Here is a 7,726-nt window from a genome sequence, read left to right on the forward strand (position 1 = left end):
AGGGTCAGCTGTAAGAGGTGAGGTCAGGGTCAGCTTTAAGAGGTGAGGTCAGGGTCAGCTGTAAGAGGTGAGGTCAGGGTCAGCTGTAAGAGATGACCTCAGGGTCAGCTGTAAGAGGTGAGGTCAGGGTCAGCTGTGAGAGATGACCTCAGGGTCAGCTGTGAGAGATGAGGTCAGGGTCAGCTGTAAGATATGACCTCAGGGTCAGCTGTAAGAGGTGAGGTCAGGGTCAGCTGTGAGAGATGACCTCAGGGTCAGCTGTGAGAGATGACCTCAGGGTCAGCTGTAAGAGGTGAGCTCAGGGTCAGCTGTAAGAGATGAGGTCAGGGTCAGCTGTAAGAGGTGAGACCTTGTCAGACTGTCAGACTGTGTCCATATCTGATCAGATTTCCTCCCGACTGACGCTTTTGCCTGTGAACTAGCGATCCAGTTTCCCTATCGGTGGCCGTGGCTTTCCAACTGTGACGGCTCTGCATGTCTCTATGGCTGCTTAATTCAGTGTCTCTATGGCTGCTTAATTCAGTGTCTCTATGGCTGCTTAATTCAGTGTCTCTATGGCTGCTTAATTCAGTGTCTCTATGGCTGCTTAATTCAGTGTCTCTATGGCTGCTTAATTCCGCAGTGTTTGAGAAATGAAACGCAGCCCAGGCAGCAGAGTCAGTACATGTTCAGTGGAGTAGCCGCTTAGCGGATGTAACGTACAGTAAACAATGCCGATAATGAGGCCGAAGATGCCGCGAAAGGAGAGCGGGGGCTGCCAAAGGTCTGCCGTAAGACCCAAACACTCCAAAGTTGTAATTTTACATGATGGCTATTTTGGGCCGGACACCCCTGTGAGCCTCACTCGCCAGAACGTCAAATCAAGTCGCATTTGGCGCTTGATGACTGTTAATTTCGGGCCCTGGAACTGGGGGGAATAGCTGCATCCTCTCACGCACGACATCCTGCTGGTGAAACTCCTCGCTGTCAGGTGAAAAGAAGCGTCCCACTGCTGTCAGACTGGGTGCAGCTGTGTCGGCGGTGTGGAATCTGCTGGCTGTGACTCTGCTCTGCACATTCATGTTGTTTTGGTTGGGAGATTTTGCTGCATGACCAAATTCCATCATATCCTTTTGAAACAACAAGAGTGTTTAGAGAGGAAACAGAGGCGGCCTGCTGTGACATCAGCGGGCTCTGTCTGTCACTGCTCAAACATGTTCAGTCTGACCAGCTGCCTTACATGGCTGTACAGACAGAATGTTGTAATAGCTGTTAAATACCAGGGTTTCCGTTATCCGGTAATTGCCGGACTTTTACCGTTACAATTAATCAAAGTCCGACAAATTAAAACCTCCCGGTACTGTTTTTTTTTTACGGAAAAAGACACTCTTTCTGTTTGAAACTGTTGTCTACACGCTGCCCTCTGCAGACGCTCATGCTGGACTGCTGCAGCACTCTGGCTTCCATCTACGGCTGAATGATTGTGATTTGATTTGCAAGAACATTTTATTTTATTACATTTATTTATTTTCGTGAACTTTTTTTCTCCCCAATTGTATTTGGCCCCTCCCCGCTGCTGTCACGGCCGTTGCTCCACCCCCTCTGCCGATCTGGGGAGAGTTGTAAAACTTGTAACGTAGACTAGCACATGCTTCCTCCGATACATGTGCATGTACAGTACAACTGTACATATGCTGCGTCTTTTCACCTGTCGGCGAGGAGTTTCACCGGTAGGATGTAGCGTGTCGGAGGATCACTTTATCCCCCCCAGTTCCCCTCCTTCCGAACAGGCCCCCCGCCGACGACCAGAGGAGGCACTAGTGCAACGACCAGGACTTCCAACAGGACTTCCGGCTTCCCACCCGCAGACACGTCCGATTGTGCCTCTATGGATCCAGGATGACCGATACCGCTGCACTACCCGGACGCCCTACTTTGTGGAGTTTGTTAAAGAGTCCTGCAGCTGTAAGCAGAGCAGAGTCACGAGACAGAAACCAGTCCTGCAGCTGTAAGCAGAGCAGAGTCACAACACAGAAACCAGAGTCCTGCAGCTGTAAGCAGAGCAGAGTCACGAGACAGAAACCAGAGTGCTGCAGCTGTAAGCAGAGCAGAGTCACAACACAGAAACCAGAAGTCCTGCAGCTGTAAGCAGAGCAGAGTCACCAGACAGAAACCAGTCCTGCAGCTGTAAGCAGAGCAGAGTCACAACACAGAAACCAGAAGTCCTGCAGCTGTAAGCAGAGCAGAGTCACCAGACAGAAACCAGTCCTGCAGCTGTAAGCAGAGCAGTCACCAGACAGAAACCAGTCCTGCAGCTGTAAGCAGAGCAGAGTCACAACACAGAAACCAGAGTCCTGCAGCTGTAAGCAGAGCAGAGTCACCAGACAGAAACCAGTCCTGCAGCTGTAAGCAGAGCAGAGTCACCAGACAGAAACCAGCCCTGCAGCTGTAAGCAGAGCAGAGTCACCAGACAGAAACCAGTCCTGCAGCTGTAAGCAGAGCAGAGTCACGACACAGAAACCAGTCCTGCAGCTGTAAGCAGAGCAGAGTCACGAGACAGAAACCAGAGCAGATGAACAGAAGATGCTGCTTCAACTCGCAACTCATAACAACAATTCATGTAGTGAAGCGTGAGCAACAGACAGACGTCAACACTCCACATGCTCACTTTGAAGCTGGACGTCCACACTGCATCACTGACTCTCTGCTATTCACCGACCAGCAGCTGGCTTTCTGTTATGGAAGTCCGGGTTCATGGAGGTTTGGGAGTGCTTGTTTTTCTTTCTGTGTAGAGGTCTTTGCACACAGTCACACGTTTTTCGTATGCATTTTTTAAAATCCGTCATCGGAAAAAATCGTAACGCACAGAAACCTTGCAGACTAAGTCCGGTGCATTTTGTTATTATGTTCGTCGTTCTAGTCCCAATGCGAGACAGTTCATCCTCTCCTGTATCTACATGACAACATGAGTGACAGGCAGCAGTGGCTGATCTGCAGCAGTGCTGATGTGGAGGGAGCAGAGAGAGGCAGGTGAGGTGGAGCAGAGAGAGGCAGGTGAGGTGGAGCAGAGAGAGGCAGGTGAGGTGGAGCAGTGCTGATGTGGAGGGAGCAGAGAGGCAGGTGAGGTGGAGCAGAGAGAGGCAGGTGAGGTGGAGCAGAGAGAGGCAGGTGAGGTGGAGCAGTGCTGATGTGGAGGGAGCAGAGAGAGGCAGGTGAGGTGGAGCAGAGAGAGGCAGGTGAGGTGGAGCAGAGAGGCAGGTGAGGTGGAGCAGTGTTGATGTGGAGGGAGCAGAGAGAGGCTGGTGAGGTGGAGCAGTGCTGATGTGGAGGGAGCAGAGAGAGGCAGGTGAGGTGGAGCAGTGCTGATGTGGAGGGAGCAGAGAGAGGCAGGTGAGGTGGAGCAGAGAGGCAGGTGAGGTGGAGCAGAGAGGCAGGTGAGGTGGAGCAGTGTTGATGTGGAGGGAGCAGAGAGGCAGGTGAGGTGGAGCAGTGCTGATGTGGAGGGAGCAGAGAGAGGCAGGTGAGGTGGAGCAGAGAGGCAGGTGAGGTGGAGCAGTGTTGATGTGGAGGGAGCAGAGAGAGGCTGGTGAGGTGGAGCAGTGCCGATGTGGAGGGAGCAGAGAGAGGCAGGTGAGGTGGAGCAGTGCTGATGTGGAGGGAGCAGAGAGGCAGGTGAGGTGGAGCAGAGAGAGGCAGGTGAGGTGGAGCTCCCCAGGGAGACTTGATCTGAAAATAGGTGAGTAAACTAAACTCTGCCCCATTTCAAAGAGGTGAGTCTGTTTACTTGTGTTTACCCTCCACTATGCCCCTGGTTTGCTGGTCCATCAAACTGGCTCAAATCATCCCATGTCTCTGTAATGGAGTTGTGTTGAGGCCCTGGATGGAGCCCTGTGTCCAGTATGATAAACATTCTCCCACCTGCTACCAGCTGCCTTCTCCAGTCCACATCACCGCTGCTGCAGATCAGCCGCAGCTGCCTGTCAGTCATGTTGTAATGTGGATATAGGAGAAGACGTATTCATTGCAAATAGAACGAGGGACATAATAATAAAAGGCATCAGACTCAGTGTGCAAAGTTTAAAAAAACACATAGTGTGTAAAGTCCTTAACGTCAGCACAAGCAGTCTTCGTCAAACCGGCGATTTTTCACAAACACGGAAGTCCCGCCTACCGTTTACTTCCGCGCGTGTGTTTGTACATGATGATGTCATCTCATTAATATTAAGTGTGTGTGTGTGTGTGTGTGTGTGTGTGTGTGACAGATGATGAGCGGCGTCCAGCTGACCTCCTCCAGGGTCTCCACGGCAACGCCCCCGGGACGCAGTTCCCATGGCAACCAGCCTCCCGCCTTCATCCTCCCTCCCCGCAATGCTCGGGTCAGCTTGGGGGGAGAGGCCCGCCTGGAGGGCAAGGTACACACACACACACACACACACACACACACACACACACATCTCGAGTGCCCAAACGTTACCTTAAATCATCAATGAACATTGTCTGGCATATGCAGACGTATCACTTGGTTTTAGTGCTGGTGTCTGAGTAACGTGTCTGAGTAACGTGTCTGAGTAATGTGTCTGAGTAACGTGTCTGAGTAACGTGTCTGAGTAACGTGTCTGAGTAACGTGCTTGTGTCTGAGTAACGTGTCTGAGTAACGTGTCTGAGTAACGTGCTGGTGTCTGAGTAACGTGTCTGAGTAACGTGTCTGAGTAACTTCACATTTTGTAATGTATTTTTGGTTCACAAACCTTGAGATTAAACATATCTGTGGTTTGCAGAAGCGTAACATGCCAACAATTCTGGCTCCTGGGCTGGAACAGGAGAGGAAGAGACAGAACAGAGGAGAGGAGATGATGAGGAGAGGAAGATACAGAACAGAGTAGAGGAGATGAGAGGAGGACAGGAGAGGAAGAGACAGAACAGAGGAGAGGAGAGGAAGAGACAGAACAGAGGAGAGGAGAGGAAGAGACAGAACAGAGGAGAGGAGATGAAGAGAGGAAGAGACAGAACAGAGGAGAGGAGAGGAAGAGACAGAACAGAGGAGAGGAGATGAAGAGACAGAACAGAGGAGAGGAGATGAAGAGAGGAAGATACAGAACAGAGTAGAGGAGATGAGAGGAGGACAGGAGAGGAAGAGACAGAACAGAGGAGAGGAGAGGAAGAGACAGAACAGAGGAGAGGAGATGAAGAGAGGAAGAGACAGAACAGAGTAGAGGAGATGAAGAGAGGAAGAGACAGAACAGAGTAGAGGAGATGATGAGGAGAGGAAGAGACAGAACAGAGGAGAGGAGAGGAAGAGACAGAACAGAGGAGAGGAGATGAAGAGAGGAAGACAGAACAGAGGAGAGGAGAGGAAGAGACAGAACAGAGGAGAGGAGATGAAGAGAGGAAGAGACAGAACAGAGTAGAGGAGATGATGAGGAGAGGAAGAGACAGAACAGAGGAGAGGAGAGGAAGAGACAGAACAGAGGAGAGGAGATGAAGAGAGGAAGACAGAACAGAGGAGAGGAGATGAGGAGAGAACAGAGGAGAGGAGAGGAGAGTAGAGCAAGAGAGGAGAGGACAGAACAGAACAGAGGGATTAACATTTCTTAAGTCTTGTGACCGGTTGGATCGCGTGAAACTGGGAATGATGAATGGATCAACTACACACACATACACACACACACACACACACACACACACACACACACACACACACACACACACACACACACACACACACACACACACACACACACACACACACACACAGCCCTATAGTTCAGTGGCTCATAGTGTTCAGGAATGTGCATTTGAGGAGATGACAGTTTAGATTTGAACATTTTAACAAGGCTTCTGTCGGCTTAATTGACTTGGTTAATTGGCAGTTGATTTTACATGTCTATGGAAAACAGTGCAGTTGGATTGAGTTTATCTACAGCCATCGCTGCTACTTAGCTAACGCTACAATGGTGTTGACAGGTACAGCCGTTCTGTCTCGCCCAAAATACACATTACAACAGCTCCACAAACACTCACGCGCCTGTGTGCAGCACATGTGCTGTGTCCAGCGCCTCATGGCAAACAAGGAAGTAACTTCGGTTATACTCTGTTAGTTCAGTTACTCTTTGTCTGTTTCAATCCCCCAGGAATAGCGCTGGGCTGTGAAGCCATTTGAACATGGTGGCGAAGCTCTGTATTGCAAGTCACATGACGCCATGCAGCCCAGAAAGGAAAATTCCCATCCACTTGCATGGGGACCCCGGCAGCTGTTAAACCCAGGGGAATTTTTTCCGGGTGTCACTCAAAGTATAAAACGACTCTTTTAATGATAAAAAAAAAATTATGGGGCATTTTTCCTTCAGAAGCCACTAAGCCGTATACGGGTGTATTTTCTTCTTTTAATACATCCATGGTTGGGAGGGGTGGGAGACGTCATGGAATACTTCATGGCACACATGCGCACTTCGCCTTGGGCTGCATGGTCAGGAAGTAAAACCAGGAAGAAAAACCCCCCATGATGGCTTCATGCGCCAGTGAGCAGCCTCCGTCCGAATGCATGGGTGGGCGTGGCTCGTCCCCTATCCAGTTCTTTTAATACATCCATGGTCTGTTTGAGTCGCTGTGTGAAATCACTGCGCCTGGCGGCCATGTTTGGAAAGTAGTTCCGGCTATCTATTTACCTCCGAAAATGACTCTTTCTCCGCATTTTACATTTCTTATTTCATCAGGTCGTGAGTACACGAGTCACAAAATGCACATAGAGCTGCAGGGCGGGCGAGGCCGCGCAGCCGGAATCAAAGTGTTATAAATATGCAAATGTCAATTAGATGGTCAGATGTATGAGAAGTAAAGAAAAAGAAAAGAAAATCAGTTATAATAATCATCTGCTATGCCTCCGTAATGATGCCAGGAGCTATGTTCCGTCTACAAAGAGCCGTACAAAAGTACCTCTACCCAAATGGCCTGTGTTCTTCCTGGTCATGTCGGGTGTGTCTCTCTGTCATGCTTCCAGTGGCGGACTGCATAATCGGGCACGTCGGGCAAATGCCCGGTGGCCTGGCCTGGCCTGCAAATTTTTTTTTTTTTTTTTTTTTTTTTTTTTTTTTTTTTTGCAGGCCAGGCCAGGCCACTCACTGAACAGCAGGCCAGGCGCCGCCTACTGGTTTACTAGTGGTTTTATTACTTTATTCAGGGTTAAAGTGGGTGCATCTCATTGTAAAATTGGACTTGGCCCAAATTGGGCTTCAAACGGCCCAAATCTGGCTTTAAACGACCCAAATTGGGCTTCAAACGGCCCAAATCTGGCTTCAAACGGCCCAAATTAAGCTTCAGACGGCCCAAATTTTTCGGCGCCGCCCTTCGGACGCCGGCACGCGCGCCGGCCCGTATCGGCCTGGCCTGCTTGGTATCTAATGCCCGGCCTGAATTAGGATCCCAGTCCGCCCCTGCATGCTTCTGTACTGTTGGCCATGTCTGGCTAATTGAATTAGACAGGTAGACAATCAAATTGTAATGATCCCCATCGCCACATTCATTTGTAAATCTCAGTTTCATTTGACACTGCTGATAGCCATAGAGACAGTCCGCATGTCTGGGAACGCCCACAAAATGTTAAACGGCTGGCGCGCGAGTGGGGTAAAACCGCCAATATATCTCAATGGGCTGACTCACCAAAAGACGGTGCTGCGGCTCTAAACTACATGTTTGGGGGTTCTAGAGCAGAACACAAGACGTCTGCTCAGATGTGCGTTTACTGCGGTG

The sequence above is a fragment of the Poromitra crassiceps genome (genome assembly GCF_964638095.1).
Source record: "Poromitra crassiceps genome assembly, chromosome: 6".
Lineage (NCBI taxonomy): Eukaryota > Metazoa > Chordata > Actinopteri > Beryciformes > Melamphaidae > Poromitra > Poromitra crassiceps.